The sequence below is a fragment of the Schistocerca serialis genome, chromosome 8 (assembly GCF_023864345.2).
Source record: "Schistocerca serialis cubense isolate TAMUIC-IGC-003099 chromosome 8, iqSchSeri2.2, whole genome shotgun sequence".
NCBI classification, from domain to species: Eukaryota; Metazoa; Arthropoda; class Insecta; order Orthoptera; family Acrididae; genus Schistocerca; species Schistocerca serialis.
In genome coordinates, this window is record NC_064645.1 from 216,035,826 (window position 1) to 216,060,674 (window position 24,849).

Sequence of the window (24,849 nt, forward strand, 5' to 3'; positions counted from 1 at the left end):
AGACATAACATGTGGTACTCCTGTCGAACGAATACGAGGTACGTACATCTGGAGGTTTCTTCGCTACACGTCCCTGTTGGCAAACGGACGTAACACCACGATAAAGACACAAATTTGAGTACAGGGAACAGACACATCAATGACCGGACAGACAGTTCATAATTTCGTGAAAAAAAATTTGGACACGGGGGTGGGGAGATTCGAACCCGAACCCCCCATTGCAATCGCACACCGTACACATTACCACGACGCCACGGTCTGCCACCGTCCCTCGATCTCGCACATGTTGATCTTGCGTTTCTCGCTGTTCCTATTTTGCTTCTTTTTGCGCAGTTCAATACATCTTCTTCCTGTTTTCATGCTTGATCTGTGTTCTGTTTTGACAGGCTATCCAGTGGGCACGTTACCATTAAATCTGACGGGTATGCGATGGGCAATTTCCCTTGTGAGAACTGCACCGACTCAGACACGAACAATGAGAATAGCATTTGAAAGGAGCAGGGTTCGAGCATCTGCTAGGCATTTCAAGTTCAGGTTTTCCCTTTTGTTCCTGAATAGGTTAAAGCGAATGTTGGGATGGTTCCTTTGGAAAAGGGACGAATATGTCTTTCGCTATACTTTCTAAACCAGTATTGTGCTTTGATGGCTATGTCGTTGACAAGACGTTGAACCTAAATCATCCTTCCTTCATTGAAAACAGCTTAGTCCGCTTAATTTTCACCATCCTAATGTAACACCACTTTGCAAAAGCTTCATCTTTTTTCTCTGGTTTTTCCTCACTTCAGATTTCATTTTCGTGTATTGCTGTATTTCAGGTGTACAATCTCAGAAACTGCTTTCTCAAGCTAAGGTGTACGTTTGACACATGCAAACTACTTTTAATATGGGATGCTCTCTTTGCCTATACTGGTCTGCTTATTGTATCTTTCTTGTTTCGTCAGTCCAGTATTATTTTGTTTCTCAGGTAGCAATTTTCCTTTATTTCTTCTCCTTTTTTAGGCCCCCAAATTGTGTGCTAAGATTGTCGCTTATGTCATTTCTGCTGCTCCTTAACACTTTTAACTTTGTGTAGTTTTCTTTTAAACCATATTATGTGTTGCAGTATCTATATTCAAACCTGGATCATCCGCAAATTAGACAGGTGAATCACTTACCCATAAAAGAGGAGCACATGAAGATTCATATTTATTGGAATTACGTAGAAGAATTATTCATTGAAAATGTAATTTTATTGTATCTCATTAACAATCCACAACAGACTCAGGATAGGATACCACATTCAAAATTCAGTAAACAGGCTATCTAACGAAAAGTATCCGGACACCTATTAGTGGACATTAATATGGGGGGCATCCGCCCTGCGCCTTCGTCACGGCTTGAACTCCGCTGGGAACATTTTCAGTGAGGCGTCTCAATCTCTGTGAAGGAATGGCAGCCCAGTCTTAAACCAGAGAAGGACGCTGGGGTCAGCAACAAAGTCGACATCCTAACTCGTCCCAAAGATATTCCACTGGGTTCAGTTCGCGACTACGGCCAGGCCAGAACGTTTCAGGAATGTTATTGTCCACAAACAATTGCCTCGCAGATGCTGTTGAATCAGATGGTGCACTGTCACGCTCTTGTAATAATTGTCTTCGAAGAGTTCCTCTAATGTACGCAGTAAACAACGATCCAAAAAGCATCCGTATCCTTAGGCGTCTAGCATTTTCTTCAACATAATAAGGGCACCAGAACCTAACCACGGAAAACACAGCCATATTGTAAAACCACATTCTTCTTACTTAACTATTGGCACTACACATGTTGGGCGGTAATGTTCTACACCCACTCGCAAAAACCAAACCATTCTATCGGACTGCAGCATGTATAGCGCGATTTATCACTTCAAACTACTCGTTTTCAGTCATCTACTGCCCAGAAATGTATGGCCGATGAGAATCTGCTCGAGCACTGTAACCCATTATTTTTAACTACCCACCACAGTTGTTGTGTTAGCTACACAGCCGGTAACACTGCGGAACTCAAAAGTGATTCCTTCCGCTGATTTCATGTCGTTTTTTTTACAACCGCTCTCCTTAAAGCTCGACGATCCTTGTAGGTCATTGCTTTAAGTGTGGTCGTTATTTCGCGTTTCCACTTCATAGTCACATCGGCAGCAGTCCACTTGGGCAGCTTTAGAAAGGTTGATATGCCCCTGATGGATTTGTTATTGAGGTGATACCCAATAGCTAGTCAACGTTCGAATTGATTGAGCTCTCCAGACCGACCACCGCCGCCACCACCACCACCACCACCACTACTACTACCGTCTACCGACAAAACAATAGTCCCCGCAGGGCTTCATTTCGGCCGGAACGGCGTTCCGGCAGCTCTCCGGGAACTTTTTTAACTTGCTGGAACCAGTCGGCACCAGTTTTAAAATACTACACTTGTGTTAAATCGCAACGTAACTATGCTTCACCGCTGCGACGGCACTAGTGAGCATGACAAATGATGATCAACGTGACGCGATGTGTATGTGTGTGTGTGTGTGTGTGTGTGTGTGTGGGGTCGGTACACGTCGATTACCTTCGTGTCGACTGTCTTCCCTTTTTCCTAACTCTTCGGCAACTGGCAGCAGTTGAAATCATGACGTCATAGTCACGAAGCCTACCCACTTGTGCCGATTTGTATCAAGCAGAACCGGGGAACAAAGTGTTGTTTATACGAGGATAATCCCAAGGGTAAGGTCTCCTATTTTTTTATAATTACATAGACCTGTTTATTTCTACAATGGTTTACATCAGTCTACAGCTTTAACATTTAGCTATTTTTCGACATAATCACCATTTCTGTCGATGCATTTTTTTAGACGTTGTGGCAGTTTTTGTATGTCCATGTCATACCAGCTCGCCGCCATGCTGTTTAGAAAGTTACGAACCTCTTCTTTCACCTCGTCGTCGGAGCTGAATCGCTGGGACCACAATTAACGTTTACAGGTACTGTGAGACTAACTCAGACGGGCAATTCAGAACCGGAGAAGAGGAATGTTGAGCAAGGTTGTACACATTCTCCATGACAACGCACGCCCACACTTCGCTCGGCAAACCGTTGCTCTCCTGCGGCAGTTTCAGTGGAATATAATCACCCCACCACCCTGCAGTCCAGTGACTGTCACTTGTTCCCTACGTTAAAAGAACATTTGACCGGAAAGCGATTCAGCTCCGATGACGAGGTGAAAGAAGAGGTTCATAATTTTCTGAACAGCATGGCGGCGAGCTGGTATGACATGGGCATACAAAAACTGCCACAGCGTCTACAAAAATGCATCGACAGGAATGGAGATTATGTCGAAAAATAGCTAATGTTAACGCTGTAAACTGATGTAAACCATTGTAGAAATAAGCAGGTCTATGTACTTGTAGGATTACCCTCGTATTAAACGTTGAAGTTTTATTATTTTGATTATATAATATTATGATTTAAAAATTAAAGTTTCAGAACCGTATTTTGTAATAAGTGATTTATAATTGTAAGTTTTGTGACAAGTTTTCAAAAATCGAAACTATTCAGTTTTATGGCTGGGGTGAGGTGCTTCGGGGGGGGGGGGGGGGGGACGGTAGGGGAGGGTGGTAGAGGAGGGCAGTTGTACAGTTGAAAAGGTGCATTCCGGCACGTAAAATTTTAGAAATTAATCACAGATCTAGTGGTCGGTTCCGCATTACATAGGGGTGTCCGGATGCGTTTGATCCGTTAATGTATGCACCGAAGCTTGCTTTCGGGGCACTTGATAATTACCTATGCGTGTATCACTTGTTTGGGACTTTTAATTATTTAAGAAGATGGTCACTTGTTTTCAATACTCGTATATGTTTTGAACGGCGTGTTCTTTGTGAAAGCATAGCACCAATCCCCTGTCTGCATTGTTCCGTGGAACCTCCGTAGGGATCATCGCATTGCGTTCTGGACGCTTACCCTGCTAGCGTATCGGTTTTAGGATAATTTCAAAGGGCGGAATGGTAAAGGCAATTGAAGGAGCAACTGAGAGAAATGGCTGCAAATATACACTGAAGAGCCAAAGGAACTGGTACACCTGCCTAATATCGTGTAGGGCCCCCGAGAGCACGTAGAAGTGCAGCAACATGACGTAGCATGGACTCGACTAATATCTAAAGTAGTGCTGGAAGGAATTGACACAATGAATCCTGCAGGGCTATCCATAAATACCTAAGAATACGAGGGGTGGAGTTCTCTTCTGAACAGAACGTTGCAAGGCATCCCGAGATAATGTTCGTGTCTGGGATGTTTGGTGGCCAGCGGAAATGTTTAAACTCAGAAGAGTGTTCCTGGAACCACTCTGTAGCAATTCTGGACGTGTGGAAAGTCGCATTGTCCTTCTGGAACTGATCAAGTCCGTCGGAAAGCACAATGGACATGAATGGATGCAGGTGATCAGACAGGATTCTTACGTACGTGTCACCTCTCGGAGTCGGTATCCAGACTTATCAGGGGTCCCATATTCCTCCAACTGCACATCCCCTGCACCGTTACAGAGCCTCCAATAGCTTGAACAGTCCCGTGCTCACATGCAGGGTCTATGGATTCATGAGGTTGTCTCCATGCCCGCACATGTCCATCCGCTCGATACAATTTGAAACGAGACTCGTTCGACCAGGCAACATTTTCCAGTCATCAACAGTCCAATGCCTGTCTTGATGGGCCAAGGTGTGGCGTAAAGCTTTGTGTCGTACCGTCATCAAGGGTACACGAGTGGGCCTTCGACTACGAAAGTCCATATCGATAATGTTTCGTCGAATAGTTCGCACGCTGACACTTGTTGAAGGCCAAGCATTGAAATCTGCAGCAATCTGCGGCAGGGTTGCACTTATATGACGCTGAACGATTCTCTTCACTCGCCCTTGGTCCCGTTCTTGGAGGATCTTTTTCTGGCGCAGCGATGTCAGAGATTTGATGTTTTACCGCATTCCTGATACTCACGGTACACTTGTGAAATGGTCGTACAGGAAAATACCCACTTCATCGTTACCTCGGAGATGCTGTGTCCCATCGATCGTGCGCCGACTATAACACCACGTTCAAACTCACTTAAATCTTGATAACCTGCCACTGTAGCAGCAGTAACCGATCTAGCAACTGCTCCAGACACTTGTCTTATATAGGCGTTGCCGACCGCAGAGCCGTATTCTGCCTGGGTTTACATATCTCTGTATTTGAAAACACGTGGCTATACCAGTTTCTTCGGCACTTTAACGTAAGTGTAAGTATGGATGTCAACAAAAAATTTTCGAAGAGCGAAGCAAAATTCTAGCACTACGAATTTTGTATAATTGAATCGGTGTGTGTGTTTTTAGCGTAAGTGTAAGTATGGATGTCAACAAAAAAATTTCGAAGAGCGTAGCAAAATTATAACACTACCAATTTTGATATAACTGAATCGGTGTGTGCGTTGTCTTTCAAGCGACTGATAATCGATTTACCAAAAACATCACTAACTCGACCTCGAATTTTAAGGAGAAAAAAGTACGCTTGCAAAACAACAGCCCCAGTGTTCGACAGCGCGCGAAAATTTGGGGGCAATTCTGACAGGGCGCAGTTATGACCTCCTGAATTTACAGCTTTTAAACTCCGGCGCACACGGGCTGTTTGCCACTCGCTCCGACCAACCGCAGCCACCTGATACCCGAGCGGGAAGTACTGGACGCTGCAGTTACAACAAGAACCCTCCTATTCGTGGGAGGGGTAGGTGGGCACATCTGCCAAATGTGTTATGAAATGTTGTTCGAGAAAAAATAGGTAAATAATGTGAATATGGTATATATCAATCTCACGAACTTATCCGTTCAATATTATTTAATAACATTCTCTTATTGATATTCTGAGACTATATATACGCCTCAAAAGCAGAATAATTAAACCTAAAACACTGAAGAATTGTTATGAAGAATTGTTTTCGATTTACAATTTAATCATGCCAATTACGTTGAAGAATAGCGAATCTGCTGCATGTGCATTTCACTTTAATATTGCCAGCTTTAAGCTTGTCTGGTGAGCTTGGATTGCTTTGATATATAAAAGGTAAGCATGATTCAGTAGTACATGCAGATTACATCTTTTATGTTACTAATGTGATTGTAGATGACACAGTATATGCAAATTACATCTTTTATGTTACTAATGTGATTATAGATGACACCTTTTTGATCCAACAATCTGAAATTACATCCTTATACGATTACATCCAGAGTACACAACGAATTATGAAATGAATTTACAAAATAACTAAAGTTTTATTAAAATTCCCATAATATAAGGCGAAAACTGAAAAATAAAAATCGACTAATTCGTAGCGATTGAACAAATTCTATTCGCTACCAACAAAGATAACCAGCAAAAATTGGCAAATTAATACTCCTCGAAGTGCAGAAACAGGGAATAAACTTTATAAAAGTCTTATTCGACTTTGGTTACACCTTCAGCTTTATTTGCATAAAAAAGATTCACATTTGCTTACGTTACTGGTTTTATCCTGTTACTCTCATGATTTCTGTTGCGTTATGTTGACCTGTGTACATTACGTTAGAAAAAAAAGAAAGCAAGAGAGAGACAGAGAGAGAGAGAGAGAGAGAGAGAGAGAGAGAATGTGTTTTGAAAGCTATATGTTTTTGGGTTGGTTAGACAAAATGTAGCCAAGAACCAGTACTCAACCAAATAAACGTGGGAAATCTCCCAAAAAATCACCTTCGAAATGGTCAGTAGAACTGACCTTCAACAGCCGGCCGGAATGGCGGTTCTAGGCTCTACAGTTTGGAGCCTCGAGCATGGATGTGTGTGATGTCCTTAGGTTAGTTAAGTTTAAGTAGTTCTAAGTTATAGGGGACTGATGACCTCAGATGTTAAGTCCCATAGTGCTCAGAGCCATTTGAACCATTTGACCTTCAACAGCGGAACGAATGCAGTCCTCGTCTGAAGTTTGTTGGGGTATTGTGCAGTTAGGCGATCTGAACTGCAGAATTCGTCGGCCTGCGGTTTGTGCTGGGTTGCACACAAACGAGTTCGAGAAGGTCTCAGTTGATTCAGTGTAGTAGAATAGCAAACAGTCATTGCTAGAAATTTATGAAAATATTGTAATATATAAAAAGCATGTATTCAGATTTGAGGATGGGGATAAGTGCCTCGTCTTCTCCCACCCATTCTCTCCCCTCGTTGCGGATGGCTGTGAGTATAAGCGTTCCTTCTGGGAAGTGTGTGACGAGTACTGTTGTGTGACACCTGTTATCTGTTTACGAGAGGCTAGAGAGACGTACCAGTTAGCGAGCTTTGTAAATATAGAAAGCTCCACAGGTTCAGTGTAGCGGCCTCTTCGTGCCAGAAGTTTCCCCGAAAAGCATTACAGTGACATTATCTGGGTGAGTCAGGCGCGCGGGCTGTACGTGACGCTGCCGTAGCACTGCACTGTTGGCAGCGTGCCCAGAGCGCGACACGACGTCACGTTCAGCAGTTGGCTGCCCTGGGTGCGCGCATGCGCACGCGCAGTATCATTCTACATGCCGCCCAGCCCCCTTCGTGGTACCCCACGTTACGGGTGACGTAGATGCTGTTTCTATTGAGATTTCCGCTGTTGTATGCTTGTCGAGCCGATCTCCCGTGAAGCTCGCGCAGTGATTGTGGGCACGCCTTTGTGTAATCACGAGCTGTCATTACTCACTTGGCACAGCTTACGTCCCTCCTCAGTGACACATGTTAGCTGCCGCATTGTGACAAATACTGTATCTATACCGGGTGACACATAGTGAAAGTTTATACGCGCTCCCAAACGTTTTCCTAAAATACATATCGGTTGTTATTAAGCATCGTCTGGTTTACCTTATAAATTCCTAAAGCCTTGGAGATAATAGTCGGTACCCTGATTTATAACAAGAGAAATTAAAGCAGTCCTGAAGTCGAGAGGAACTCCTGAAGTCTACATACATGGGAAAAGAGACATGAAAATTTGTTTTTAAGTTCAATAGAGGATCTAGCTATCTTTTTAACGTAACATACCGCGGTTTAGCCGCCTTGTTGGGGATAATTGTCGCCAACAGAAAATAATTAAAAGGAAACATCTTTACAAAATACTAATTTTGTCAGTGGTAGCGGAAATAAATGTTCTTGAAATCTGTCGCGTGTAATTCAATTTGTGAAAATAATAAAAGTTGACCACACTTTATCTTCAATTTCCTGCTTCGCTGCAGTTGACGTTTACTGTAAGTTTCTTATGTGACAATGGGCGAGAGAACTCCGTGAAAAGTTACTTATTGTTCCAGATGTACAATTTATTGCGACACAGAGTGCTGCCGCCCCGCCTCCCCCCCCCCCCCCCCCCCCCCACTCACACACACACAGACGGTTTCTCATAATACGATGTTGTTATGTTAGTCAGTGGAGTAGCAAGCTGACACTATGATAAACAGAGATGTTACAGGTTTCAAACATTATAACTACAGTGTATTTAGTATCTCTTTTGTTACTCGATTGTTCGTAAATGAAAAGCCGTAATTTCAGTTAAAAATGGTTCAAATGGCTCTAAGCACTATGGGACTCAACATCTGAGGTCATCAGTCCCGTAGAACTTAGAACTACGTAAACCTAACTAACCTAAGGGCATCAGACTAACTAAGGACAGCACACACATCCATGCCCGAGGCAGGATTCGAACCTGCAACCGTAGCAGCAGCGCGGTTCCGGACTGAAGCACCTAGAGACGCTCATCCATAGCGGCCGGCCATTTTCAATTAAACGAATTGACCATACATGTTCCTACCAATGGATGGAAATAATACTAGTGACTACTTTGACGTGAAGTCGTTGAAAATTACGTTACAGAACTCAAAAGACGAAATTACTTATATGATTCCCACTTAATGGCATAACGATTAATTATGCAATCCAAATTAGCTTCGAAATCGTTTGAAAAACGAGCTATTACGATTCTGCTGAAACACAGTTCATGACTTCTCCACACTAAGCATTTTCCCGATAACTTTCCACTGATTTCTGAGTACCTACGAATATTCTTTAACACTTATTTTTATAACGTAAGAAACAGACTGCATTATACCAGGCATTCATCCTGCGAAGGGATTAAATGCGGCCCGCACTTGAACGAGTCATTTAAAGTAGCGCGCGATTCTTCCCACTCGTTTAAGGCTGTGCTCATTGTGGCAACGACCATAGTCGTCAGACACCGTCGCCAGAGGTCGCCCGATAACATCGGCTGACAGCGTGGTCAAATGGTTCAAATGGCTCTGAGCACTATGGGACTTAACTTCTGAGGTCATCAGTCCCCTAGAACTTAGAACTACTTAAACCTAACTAATCTAAGGACATCACACACACCCATACCAGAGGAAGGATTCGAACCTGCGACCGTAGCGGTCGCGCGGTTCCAGACTGTAGCGCCTAGAACCGCTCGGCCACTCCGGCCGGCACAGCGTGGTCCTAGTGCGTCTGATCTTCTCCGTTAGTCTTTGGCAGGGTCAAGGAGGTTAGGTTAGGTTAGAATATATTCTATCTATGAAGTCGGTTCGATTTTAACCTCTTAGGGTGGGCTGGATACTACGATGCCTCTGAGCTTGGATATGAGCGCTGCATAGCGGCTTCTGCTGTTAAAGAGACACCGAATGCATGTGATGTGCTTTCCTGTCTCGTAAAGAATGTGGCGAGTACTGTACACTGCCTTCCGTTATCGGAATAACCAGACAAGTTTTATATGAGATGACAGGAGAACCGATCCAATACATACACGAGACAATTCGTGGTGACCTCGAAAAGCAAATTATAAACACTCTGAAACTTCCTGGCAGATGAAAACTGTGTGCCGGACCGAGACTCGAACTCTGGACCTTTGCCTTCGCGGGCAGGTGCTCTACCATCTGAGCTACCAAGCACAACCCACATCCCGTCCTCACAGCTTTACTTCTGCCAGTACCTCGTCTCCTACCTTCCAGACTTTACAGAAGCTCTCCTCTGAACCGCTGCAGAGTGAAAATCTCGTTCTGGAAACATCCCTCAGGCTGTGGCTAAGCCATTTCTCCGAAATATCCTTTCTTTCAGGAGTGCTAGTTCTGCAAGGTTCGCAGGAGAGCTTCTGTAAATTTTGGAAGGTAGGAGACGAGGTACTGGCAGAAGTAAAGCTGTGAGGATGGGGCGTGAGTCGCGCTTGGGTAGCTCAGATGGTGCCGGCACGGTAGCTCAGCGTGTTCGGTCAGAGGTTAGCTGCCCTCTGTAATAAAAAAACTGAGGTAATCGATCAACAACGAACTTGAACTTGAACTAACGACGTCCGCCCCGAGCAGATGCAACGAACGAAAGTTGAAAAAAAAAAATAAATAAAAAAAATTAAAAAAAGATGGTAGAGCACTTGCACGCGAGAGGCAAAGGTCCCGAGTTCGAGCCTTGGTCCGGCACACAGTTTTAATCTGCCAGGAAGTTTCAGATCAGCGCACACTCGGCTGCGGAGTGATAATCTCATTCTATAAACACTCTGTTTCGCTGTATTTACTTAAAGTTATGCAGACATACGTCAATTAACCTTCAATGACTGTCGTTTAGCACACTGGTGAAAGACAAGCATAAAGTGTAGCCATAAGATACTCTGAAAACCTAAACCACTTAAAACTACATCACATGTGTAAACCACTTCATATTAACGGGATCAATACCTTACTGCCACAAAACGCCAGTAAGCAGTAATAATAATTTGTAGACAACTTATAACAACCTACCACAAAAAAAGATCCGGTGCAGTAGCTACAAGCAAGTAAGATACACCACGCTTTTCACTTGAACAAATTATTTTTTGGTGTTATAATCTACGCCTGAAGTATTCAATAAAGATTTTGCCTATTTGAAGTTTCGAATAAACATGTGATTTCAGTCCATAGATTCCGAACTATATTCCGATTATGATATTTTCATCCTCAGGATGCAACAAAATCACTCTTACTTAAACTAAATTTAAAAATTTCTCACGTTCCATATTTCGTGTGCGAGAACGTCGGTCGATTTGACCGAAGAAAACAAACTGATCTGAATTTCACCGATTGTCGTCCTAAGTCTGTACGTTCGGGAGATAAGATCGGGAACAGTGTGACCGCGCCTACTGATTTGAAAAGATCGACCGTCTCTGGCCGATGTCGGTCGTCGGCGGAATGCACCGATATCGGAGCCACTGTGACCGACAGCCCAATTCTTCAGAGCATCCGCCTAGGTAGCTGCAGGATCAGCAACATATTGTTAATCAAAGTGGCTCGGTTTGATCCCGGCTGTGTTGGGGAATTTCTCTGTTCGGGAACTTCACATTCTGTTGCCCTTATCTCCTGTTTTCTTAATTTTGTTTCGTCATAACTAACACGAAAATCGTCTGCATGGCGTCACATGACAAGTCTAAGCGTAGGCAACTTCGTAACGGGGCATTGCAGACAAACAGGTAATTATCAAAGGTGCATATGTAACCCTTGAGTAGCCGCGCGGAATGTCTTATTCCGAATGGTTTCCGAGAGAGAACGCATTTAATGTACATTGTTATTTATTTTCTGTATTATTCAATACATTGTCAGGTTTACACATGTACGAGGGTTGCCCAGTAAATAATGCCCCATATTTTTTTTCTCCAGAAGTATTTATTCCACAACAATCAAATTTACATATGTGAAAGACTGATGTTTTGTCTACTTGCTTTATTTTTCCACATAATCTCCTTCAAGTTCGACGGCCTTTTTCCAGCGAGACACAAGAGCGTGTATTCCCTGCCGGTAAAAATCTTTACTCTGCCTACGGAGCCAGGTTGTCACTTCGTGAATCACTTCTTCGTCATCGGCAAAACGTCTTCCACGAATGAAATTCTTCATTGGCCCAAACAAGTGAAAGTCTGAAGGAGCCAAATCGGGGCTGTAGGGTGGATGGGGTAACACTATCCAACCCAGTTTCGCGATGTGTTCACAAGTCCTCAAACTTGTGTGAGGACGAGCGTTATCATGCTGAATCAAAACATCCTGTGGGTTAACATGACGCCCAAGGCGCCGGAAGCGCTGCTTAAGTTTGTCTAATGTTTTGACATAAGCCTCTGAATTAATGGTACTGCCTTTTGGCATCACATCAATGAGAATTACGCCCTCGCAATCCCAAAACACAGTCATCATGACTTTTCCGGCTGAAGGAACTGTTTTGAATTTTTTCTTCTGTGGAGAATAAGCATGACGCCATTCCATCGATTGTCTTTTTGTTTCGGGCTCAAAATGATGCACCCAAGTTTCATCACCTGTCACAATCCGTGACAAAAAGGCCTCCCCGTCAACGTGAAAGCGTCGCAACAAATCGAAAGAAATGTCTTTTCTTTGGGATTTGTGATCGACAGTTAGACACCGAGGAACCCATCTTGCACACACTTTTGAGTATCCAAGCTGATTGATAATCACATCCACACTTCCTTTGCTTACTGACAACTCCAGTGCCAATTGTCGAGTCGTAATGCGTCGATCTCGTCGAATGAGAACATCAGCCCGCTGCATGTCAGGCGTGACAGCCGTGGGAGGCCTTCCCGACCGCGGCAAATCTCGGAGCTCCGCAGCACCGCCCTCTGATGCTTTCACCCTCTGTGCCCAGCGACCAACAGTACTCCTATCGACTGCAGATGTTCCGTAGACGTTGCACAAGCGTTTATGAATATTGCCCACGGTTTCTTCCTCTGCTACGAGAAATTCGATCACTGCACGTTGTTTCTGACGGATGTCACTTGCAGACGCCATTTTAGAACATTCCTACACCACCGCTCTCTGTCGGAGGAAATTTAAACTTTGCGTACACACGCGGGAAACTTCAAATAACTCGCACCTAAAGTGTCACATTTCTAATATTTTTTATTTCGGAGAAAAAAAATATGGGGCATTATTTACTGGGCAACCCTCGTACACTTGGATAACAGTTAGTAAACATTACAACATGCATTTTACAAAGTACCATTCACCTCCACGCGTTTTCGTACACGTCACATTACAGCTGTCGTACAATTCACAATAAAGCTTCGAATATCGCACTTTCAGCTTCAGTGCGTCTGTGCACCCTTGGGAGATCATGTTGTGTTGCTTGTCTGGGTGGCTCTACACGTTTCCCAGTGAGGGTAGCATGATGCTACCAAGCAGTTCATTTCGAGTATTCGCCTTTTGTTAGTACAACTCAGACTTCAACGAACTCTAGAAACAAAAATGTAATAGCGAAAGGTTTGGCGATGTTGGTGATCAGTTAATTGTACCACCAGCGACTAGGTTAAGTGCGATTGAGATGTTCCCTCACATATTTGGTAAAACGCGGATGAGGTCCATCATGCTGGAAGTACACTGCAGTCCGTATAGCCAACTGAACGTCCTCAACGCTTTCAAGAAATGAAGTTTCCAAAAAAATGCAAGTAATTCTGTCCAGTCATTCACTCTTAGAAAATGACTGGTCATGGACACGCCATGGGCAGTGGGCTACTTTAATGGCAGGAAGAAATCCCGAGCAAAGAGGCTGAAAGCAAAGAGATAGGTTGGTCTAGAATAAAACATCAAAGAGACTGGATAGCTATGACACATACGTGCGAGCTACTAGCCAAAATCAAATGTATATTAAATGAAACCATCTCGAGTAGGGCATATGTCCATCTAAAGTTTTTTTGCTTCAAGTGAGCATTCCTGTTGCATACCTGAATGTGGACAATTCCTTCTGGGACACCTGTATAGTTCCAAAAATTTCTGAGGTTACTATTAATATTTTTTGTCAGGTATCAATTATACAACATGAATAATGAGGGACCTAATGTGGTTTCCAGGAGCACTCCTCAACTGCTTCTTTATTTGCCAATGACAATCCCTCCAATATAACAAGGAACATCCTCCCCACCAAGAAGTTATTAAAAATGGTTCAAATGGCTCTAAGCACTATGGGACTTAACGTCTGAGGTCATCATTCCCTACCGAGCGAGGTGGCGCAGTGGTTAGACACTGGACTCGCATTCGGGAGGACGACGGGTCAATCCCGCGTCCGACCATCCTGATTTAGGTTTTCCGTGATTTCCCTAAAATCACTCCAGGCAAATGCCGGGATGGTTCCTCTGAGTGGGCACGGCCGACATCCTTCCCCATCCTTCCCTAATCCGATGAGACCGATGACCACGCTGTCTGGTCTCCTTCCCCAAACAACCAAACCAAAACCATCATTCCCTAGACTTAGAACTACTTAAACCTAACTAACCTAAGGACATCACACGCATCCATGCCCGAGGCAGGACTCGAACCTGCGACCGTAGTAGCAGCAGCGCGGTTCCGGACTGTAGCGCCTAGAACCGCTCGGTCACAGCGGCCGGCAAAAATTATCAATGCAGTGACAAATTTCGTGTGCACTCCCATATGAACCTACTTTTATTATTAATTGTTGGCGTGCTGAATCAAATGCTTTGCAGAAGTATGTGTAAACAAAACAGCAAGAAAATCTCTCGCATGACCACCCACTTTTTATGTTTATCACAAGCAGGCTGGGTACAAATTGCACGAAAGGAGAAGTGTCAGATCTTATCTGGTAGTTTCTCCGTTTTCCCAGTGACGAGGCAGTGAAGGAGTGCACACTACTAATGTGAAGTGTTATTATGCTTATACATTACCAGAAAGAAGTTGTGCACTTCAGGTTTTCAGTTCACTCAAGATTTATTGTTGCTACACTGCATATGGAGTACATGAAATGATTACATTTGCAGATCAGTAACACAAGCGGTTATGAAGTACCAGGTATCGGAACATGCTGAAACGCCCATATTAGTACGTCGTGTAGGCTCCACACGCGGCAATGCAGGCACTGACTCTGTTGTCCAGTGGATCGTCTGGATGATGAATACTGGGGTACGTTAGTCCACGCCTGCTCGACCTGTTCATGTACAATTATGCTCTTAAATTAAGGGTAATGCTGATACATGGTGACAGAATGCTCTGGTGGGCGGTTTGTGGGTTTAAATCACCTCGGGATATGACCATGCGGGGCATTTTACCTGCGGTCTTCGCACGGTGGCGCTGGCAGCAGTCTACATACGCAGAGGTGTGTTGGTGCATGTCAGAGTACGGAGCAGCCAGTAAGTTTCAGACGTTTTCAAACATGCTAATGGTGACTCTGTGTTGAAAATGGCTCAAGGAACACATATTGATGACGTTATTGAGGGGTGAATACTAGGGCGACTGGAGGCTGGTCAAACACAGCAGGTCATAGGACGGACCCTCCGTATGCCACAAAGTGTAATATCAAGATTGTGGCAACGATTCCAGGAGACAGGAAATGTGTCCAGGCGCTACACTACGGAACGTCCACTGTGTACAGCGCCACAAGAAGACCGATATATCACCATCAGTGCCGCAGACGGCCCGGAGTACTGCAGCTAGCCTTGCTCGGGACCTTACTGCAGCCACTGGAACAGTTGTCTCCAGACACATAGTCTACAGACGACTGAACAGACATTATTTAATCGCTCGGAGACCTGCAAGATGTATTCCACTGACGCCTGGTCAAAGGAGAGCCCGTAAAGCCTGGTGTCAAGAACACAGTACATGGTCATTGGATCAGTGGTCCCAGGTTATGTTTATGGACGAGTCCAAGTAGAGTCTGAACAGTGATTCTCGCCGGGTTTTCATCTGGCGTGAACCTGGAACCAGATACCAACCTCTTAATGTCCTTGAAAGGGACCTGTATGGAGGTCGTGGGTTGATGTTGTGGGGTGGGATTATGATTGGTGCACGTACACCCTTACATGTCTTTGACAGAGAAGCTGTAACAGGTCAAGTGTATTGGAACGTCATTTTGCACCAGTATGCCTTTTCAGGGATGCAGTGGGTCCCACCGTCCTCCTGATGGATGATAACACACGGCCCCACCGAGCTGCCATCGAGGAAGAGTACCTTGAAACAGAAGATATCAAGCGAATGAAGTGGTCTGCCTGTCCTAAACCCCATCGAGCACGTCTGGGATGCTCTCGGTCGACGTATCGCTGCTCGTCTTCAAACCCCTACGACACTTCAGGAGCTTCGACAGGCACTGGTGCAAGAATGGGAGGCTATACCCCAGCAGCTGCTCGACCACCTGATCCAGCCTGATCCATAGTATGCCAACCCGTTGTGCGGTCTGTGTACGTGTGCATGGTGATCATATCCCATATTAATGTTGGGGTACATGCACAGGAAACGAGGGCGTTTTGTGGAATTGTGTTTCGGGCCGGTTTTCTCTACTTATCACGAGTACCGTGCACTTACAGATCTGTGTCGTGTGTGTTCCCTATGTGCCTATGCTATTAGCGCCAGTTTTGTGTGGTGCCATGTGTGTGGCATCACATTCTGCAATTATCCTTAATTTATGAGTGTAGTTCTGTAAGGGTTGGTTGACGAGTCGCACCAGTCATTTCTCTTCCATCATATCCCACAAGTGCTCTATTGGAGGCAAGTCCGGAGATCGTGTTGGCCAGGGAAGTTGCTGCACGTCTAGCAGAGCACGCTGGGTTTCACGGTGGTGTGAGCATTAGCCTGGCCGGAACAAGGAAAACGGCAAAAGAATGAATCCAACAACATTCTCCACGTACCGAGCGCTGGTTAGCGCCCCTTCCAGAAGTACTAAAGGTGAAAGAGAGTTGTAACTTAATGCACCCCTGACTATAAGGCTTGGGATGGGGCCACTGTGTCCCGGACGAATGCACATTATGAGACAGTACTCAGCGTGTCTACGTCGTACGTGCAAAGGACCGCCACTTTCGTGGAGTTCGAATAACCTTTCATCACTGAAGACCACGGCGCGCCATTTCAAGTGATCCTCTGACGGCACCACGCGAGCCCTGCACGTCGATGCCACAGGTTTGCATGCCCGTAGTCCCACTGTTAGCAAGGTTCGCCAAGTTAGTGTTGACACGCCTGGGCTCACAAGAGCTCTTATCTGTGCTGTAGTAGTTGTTCAATCCGCGACCGCTGCCCTTACAATATGACCATCCTGGTGGGCGTCTGTGCTGTGTGGATGTCCAAAACCTCGTCTGCGGATATGAGAATATTCACGTTACCAATGATCCAGCATGGTGGCACAACTGGCACATCACGTCCAACTACCGTGGCAATTCTCCGAAAGGACCATCCCGCCACTCGTAAGGCAACAATTTGACCCTTTGAAACTCACTCACTTGGCTGTAGGAAGCACGAGTGCGTCTCCGTGGCATGGCTGCATGCTCGTTTCACTCATTTTCACTATACTGAGTCTTCTGTCTTTGAGCTTTCCCTATTAAAGGGTAGACACAGGTGGCACTCTGGTAGCTATGCCACTACACAGCCTGTTTGCGGACGACGTTGAAACCATTATCAGTACATCTACTATCCCGCAAGTAATACATGCCATTGTTGTTGTGGTCTGCAGTCAAGAGACTGGTTTGATGCAGCTCTCCATGCTACTCTATCCTGTGCAAGGTTCTTCATCTCCCAATACCTACTGCAAACTACATCCTTCTGAATCTGCTTAGTGTATTCATCTCCTGGTCTCCCTCTACGATTTTTACCCTCCATGCTGCCCTCCAATACTAAATTGATGATCCTTTGATGCCTCAGAATATGTCCTACCAATCGATCCCATCTTCTGGTCAAGTTGTGCCACAAATTTCTCTTCTGTCCAATTCTATTCAGTACCTCCTCATTAGTTATGTGATCTATCCATCTAATCTTCAGCATTCTTCTGTAGCACCACATTTCGAAAGCTTCTATTCTCTTCTTGTCTAAACTGTTTATAGTCCGTGTTTCACTTCCATACATGGTTACTCTCCATACAAATACTTTCAGAAACGACTTCCTGACACTTAAATCTATACTCGATGTTAACAAATTTCTCTTCTTCAGAAGCGCTCTCCTTGCCATTGCCAGTCTAGATTTTATATACTCTCTACTTCGACCATCATTAGTTATTTTGCTCCCCAAATAGCGAAACTCAATTACTACTTTAATCGTCTCATGTAATTCGACTACATTGCATTATTCTCGTTTTGCTTTTGTTGATGTTCATGTTATACCCTCCTTTCAAGACGCTGTCCATTCCGTTCAGCTGCTCTTCCAAGTGATGTCCTTAGGTTAGTTAGGTTTAAGTAATTCTAAGTTCTAGGGGACTGATGACCATAGATGTTAAGTCCCATAGTGCTCAGAGCCATTTGAACCATTTTGCTCTTCCAAGTCCTTTGCTGTCTCTGACAGAATTAAAATGTCATCGGCGAACCTCAAAGGTTTTATTTCTTCTCCATGGATTCTAATACCTACTCCGAATTTTCCTTTTGTTTCCTTTACTGCTTGCTCAATATACAGATTGAATAACATCGGGGATAGGTTACAACCCTGTGTCACTCTCTTCCCAACCACTTCTTCCCTTTCATGCCCCTCGACTCTTGTAACTGCCATCTGGTTTCTGTACAAATTGTAAATAGCCTTTCGCTCCCTGTATTTTACCCCTGCCACCTTCAGAATTTGAAAGAGAGTATTCAAGTCAACAATGTCAAAAGCTTTCTCTAAGTCTACAAACGCTAGAAACGTAGGTTTGCCTGTCCTTAATCTATTTTCTAAGATAATCCGTAGGGTCAGTATTGCCTCCCGTGTTCCAACATTTCTACGGAATCCAAACTGATCTTCTCCGAGGTCGGCTTATACCAGTTTTTCCATTCGTTTGCAAAGAATTCGTGTTGGTATTTTGCAGCCGTTTCTTATTAAGCTGATAGTTCGGTAATTTTCACATCTGTCAACACGTGTTTCTTTGGGATTGGAATTATTATATTTTTCTTGAAGCCTGAGGGTATTTTGCCTGTCTCATACATCTTGCTCACCAAATGATAGAGTTTTGTCAGGGCTGGCTATGGAATTCCATTATCGGATAAAATCGACGTCGTCTTTCCAGGCGTACTAATTTTTTTTCCGGCAGTGTAATTAAGGAAAGATTTGTACAGGATAGAGTAGCGAGGTGCATCAAACCGGTCTTCGGACTGAAGACCACAAATAACAATAACAATATTAATAAGTGTGCGGCATCATCCAGTGTGGGCACAATTTGCTGATACCTCCTTAGAGGCAAACGCAAAAAGAAAGGAGTCGAAGGCTGTAAAATAAAAACCGCTGAAAGGATCGTAGAGCCATTGCCTATGGAAGAAAGTGAGGTGGCTGTAGGAGAACTGAGTCCCCAGACTCGCCGCTCGAGGGACATGGGAGCACATCCATGTGACGACAAGAACGAGCACAGAGCTCCTATATAAGAGGTTGAATCGTTCGCCATGCTTTTCCGGTCTCTGGGGATTCAGCAATGTTTATCTTGTGGGTGGTTAACCTGTTAACGCAACTTTTCACGGCATTTCTTGTAAAATATTTGCTATTGCATGTATGAAGTGAACCAAACAGTAATTAATGTTTATAGAGATAGTTAGAATTCCCTTTCCCTATGATAAGAAAATTAAAATATAATATTACATGACTATAGAAACGTGGGTCGGAACTTGCGTGGTAGTGTGTAAATATTAAATGTACCATTGTCTTCAAATATGGGTGTTATGCAATAACAACCTGTGGCTATTAGTTTTGTTGTATACAGCTACTTGTAAAAGAAGTGTTTTTCTTGTACAGAGGTGGAGGAAAGTATAGTTTCATCTCACAGTGATACGAATTTTTATTAATAGTTGCATCTATCATTTAACCAGTATTCTTCTTCTTCTTTCGATTTCGGCCATCTTTGGACCACGTTCAACAATTCACTTGCCCGGCTTTTTGATCTTTTTTTCTCTCTTCCCAATATTTCCTCATCATTTTCGAGTGGTTCCTCCTCCGCTCTTCCGACCATTTCCTGTTATTATTCTTTAGTTTCGTTTCTTCTGGAAAACACTTAATTTCGTTCACTATTTGTCTAAACTTTTCCCTGTCCCTGATTGACTCACGGGTGACATTAAAATAGGCCAAATCCTTTTTCACCATCTGTATCCATTTATTGTTGGTTTTTTCGTTCCTGTTACTATGTTCAAACACTTTTCTTGTTAGTCTGTTTCCATCCATCCTCGACAGGTGACCATAAAACGTTAGTCTGCGTTTACGCATTGCCTCACTCACTTTCTCAATAGTTTTGTATATTTCCTTATTACTCTTTAGCTTGTACTCTTCTCCAATCTTTCTCGGTCCTAATATTTTTCTCAAAATTTTCCTTTCTTTCTTTTCCATGTTTTCTATTTCCCCCTTTTTGTTAAGAGTTAGGCACTCCGATGCATACAGGCATTCTGGTCTAATGACAGTTTTATAATGTCTTAATTTAGCTTGAATCGAAATGTTTTTTTTGTTATATATGTCTTTGGCTTTTTGAAAAGCAAATTCCATTTTCCTTGCTCTCGCCTGGTTTGCACTCTTGTCTAAACCATTCACTTGAATTATTTCACCTAAATACTTAAATTTTTCTACTCTCTTAATATTGCCGTATTTAGTAATAAGATTTTTCTTGTTATTTCTATGATTAGACATATACACGGTTTTTTCAAATGAAATCTGCAGTCCAGCTCTGGCCGAAACTTCTTGTAGTTTCTCCAGGTAGTTCTGAGCTATTTCTTCGTTTTCTGTAATTATTGCCAGATCGTCTGCAAAAGCTAAACAGTCCACTTCTATTTTTTCTTTTTTTGTTCCAATTCTGATGTCATTCTTGGTGCCTTTGAGTTCTTCTTTCCACATTCTCAATATCTTTTCCAGTACGCAGTTGAAGAGGATTGGGGATAAACCATCACCTTGTCTAACACCTGTTTTAATTTCGAACTTCCTTGAAATTTCACCCATAAATTTAACTTTGGCCTTACTGTTTGTTAGCGTCTGTTTGATAATTTGAATTGTTTTCGTATCGATCCCAAATTCTTCCAATACTTTCAGTATTCATTTTATGCACTTCATGACAGGTTTGTTGCTTGTTGAGTTTGGTAAAATCTTCATTCTTTGAAGGTTATGTTACTTGTGTAGGTTCCCTCGCAATGGCCAATCCGCTATTAAAATATCTGAATTATCACTCGTTCTACCGTTGCTACACAATAAATGGAGTTAAGTATGGTTCTGTTTGAGTATGTATGTTTGTGATAAGATTTATGAATACACAAAAATATTCCTCTCCACTTTGGTAATTGTGAAAATATCTCAGGAATCGAACGATTTTGAGACGAAATGCTTTAGTAGAGTTTTCGAGTGGGAAGAAACACAGTTGCATACAACTGGTTTCATGTTTATTTATGTATATTTGCAACACACAACAAAGCGCCGGGTGATTCCCAATTGTCCCTGCAGCCGTCTGTGGCCCATCTTTTTCTTCATTCATGGTCACTAAAAAATCTAAACATGCAAAAACCACTTTTGCAATGCTACTGCAGTTCACAGCTGAGCAGCCACCCATATTTACGACGAATTCTTCAATACATTTAATTATAAATTTCCACTCGCATCGTGACCCGTATGTAAACAAGTATGAATATGCTCTGCTTTGGGAGAAGCATGGCGGATAGTTCAGCTCAGATTTAGTAGTCTTACGCGAACACGCGCAGGCGACGATCGTTCACTGCGCTCAGTCGAAATGAAAATTGTGAAATGGAGGCTTCAAAAGAACAAAAAAGGGGTTTTTTTTTTTTTTTTTTGCAGAGGAAGGAGTGCGGGGAATGGAAATTCATCAGAGAGTAACACAAGTGTACTAGAGCACTGTATGTCTGTTACGAGAATCAAGGCGTGACACAAGCGATTCGAGGAAGGACGGATGTCGTTGCCTGTTGACGCGCGATATGAACCGCTACGCCGCATTACCGATTCAATTGCCCAACGTGTGTGAAACATGTACGTTTGAAATATGATTGAAATTACGTAACTGACAATAGTCTGAAACAAATGTTAAAATGAGAATGGCATGTCAATGCGTATTTTATCTCGTCGCTTATGCGTTTTGCCCTGTTCTGAACTTTTCTGACTGCGAAAATGTAACTTTAATTTAGCTGCGAGAATGTAAACTCAAAACTCAACCTAACCCAAACTGCATGAATTTACGCAACACAAAATCTGAATCTGATGCAACGCTACTGATTTGAAATTGGCCCTATGTGGTGGTTCTTTTTATATATTAGTATTTATATGATATAAAAAGTTAGAGTTTGTGTTATTCTGGCTGCTCCACAACTGGAAAACTATTTACGTCAGTGACTCAGTTGTGGTACTTCTCGCAGTTTGGTTGCCCGACACGATGTTTTTATATTAAAAGACACCACCAACACGAAAAGTACGATATATATGGCTGTATTTTGTTTATTTTGATACGGAAAACTAATGATAATTGTTTATTACTTTTATGAAAATGCAAGGTTAAAGAGATTCTCGCAATTCCCGTTAAGCGGGTATCAAAAAATTTATTGAAGGCCCTTCACTCAAATATTTTGATTCAATATCGGAAAAACTGACTACTGTTTCAAAGGAAGAACCGCTAATAAACAGAATTCTCCTACATTTACATTTATTTTTCTTTGTCAAAATTAGCAAATATTAAGATATTTATTACGACTCTGGATCGTTATCACCTAGAACAACCTGACCTCTGCACCAATGTTCCCCTATAAAATTTGCATAAAAACATTGATATTGCCGCTTCACGAATATATGAGTAGGTATATATAACATTTTACGACACTTTTAAGTAATATTTAATTATGTTTAGGCTAAATATTGCATGGAACTAACACGTTTTCGTGCCTCGTCACAAAATGGCTTCTTACACTGCCAAAAAACAAAAGGGAAGAGAGAGAGATCCTTTTGTAAAAGGAACAGAGATTGCAATTACATTCGCAGATCATATTAATTTATTATAATCTGTTATTTTTCTGCGATAATATTTATTTCGTTACCAGGCCAGTTTTTTTGCGAAGTTATTGAATATCATTTTTATCACCTCGTCATAAAACAAAACTTGAGCAACTTGAAAATAATGGTCCCTATGCTTAACGAATGCTACCTCTGAAATAGTACAATTTCTTACCTTTATCTGCGCAATGGCAACGCTCTTCGTACTGCTCTCTGTTAGTACTTTAAATTGTATAGTTAGCAAACAGCTATTGTTCAAGGCTGTTCCTTAGCATACTTTTAATTAAATTGAATATGACTGAGACAATAACTTCTTGAGAAAAATAATTAATCAAAAACGACAAGGATCTGGGAACTGGTATTGACTTGGGATAAGTAACAATATGGCGCTAACTTTAAAACTTGTATTTTGACTCTTTGAAAATTAATAATGCCCACAATTAACACACACTCAATAAACTGCATATACATTAAAAATTAGCTCTACAAAATCATTGGATGTGAGTGCTGTACGTAGTTACAATCATCACTTATGAATACGCGCATTGCGTTAGTAACAAAACATCTTTCTTTACCGTAATTATTTCCAACTTCTGCTGAGATTCCTTTCACAGTTGGCAAACATCAATATATCTTGCAAATAAAAAAATGATTACTGCCCGTAGCGAGTACGTATATATCCAGCACCCATCAGATACAACACGTGTTTACACTTGAGAGTCCTCCATACACCTCTCGATCTAAAGTCACTCTAACACATTACCCATAGCATCTTGAATCAAGCGACCGTTGTTGAGCAGCGACGCTACTACACAAGTGATACTACATTTGACCATTTATGGTTCAATATAATATTTTCTTACAAAACTTGAATTAATTTCAGGTGGATCCCTCATTATTGAAGACCGGGGAGTTACGGTGCCAGCCACTGACCCACAGGTCGGATTGAGAGTGGGAACTGCAACGGAAGTTTGAAGTTATGACAGTGTTTTCTGTCGGTAAGTTTCCAAAAGTGTATAATTGCGGAGTTATTTTTTTCCTTACGCGAGATGATTTTCTAGGTTTACCTGTATCGTAAATGATATTTTTTCGATACTGAAAAGAAATTTGCTGTCAATCAGTATAATTTAATTGATGTGCATTCACTTTCAATATCGAAAAACATTGAAGTAAGACAAAAATAAAGAACATCCGGTACTAGAGAATCGGTTGCCAGAAAATACGTCAAAATTGGCCAAAATTAGTTCCAAAATGGACGAAAACAACACCAAAACAGACCACAAAATAAAGTAAATTTTTCCGTCTCTAGTTATGGGCCAACATCGCTCACACGAGGTGTGTGTGAAAAGTCGACTGGACAACACTGCGAACTGTGTTGCTCTACTTGTGTAGACCGATCTGTTCATCGCTTACATATGCTCAGTCCAAGTTTCATCTCCGTACAGCCATCATATAATTTTTGAGACCGCCGTCAATGAAGTTTGCTTTTGTTGTGTGTTATGAAAATGGAAGAGCGTTATTTAGAGCAAGGTTAGGCAATCATGGTTTGCGTTAAACTTGGGAAATCTGTGAGTGTGACCTTTGAAAAGTTGAAACAGGCCTATGGGGAACAGTCCATATCTTACCACAAGTTTTCGCTGGCACAAATCATTTTTGGAAGGCTGGGAAAACGCTGAAGACAAGCCTCGCTCAGGAAAACCTTCAACTTCAAAAACCGACGAAAACGTCGAATATGTGCGTGCTCTCGTGAGATCAGACCGATGTTTGGCAATAAGGATGGTGCGTGGCCTATTAAACACTTTCACCGTATATCAGATTTTAGCTGAAGATTTGCACATGCGAAAGGTTTGTACCAAAATAGTGACGAAAAATATCACAACTGAGCAGGAGAGCCGAAGAATCGTGGACGTTGATCTTCTTGAGAGGACTGCAAAGAATGGCACACTGAGACATC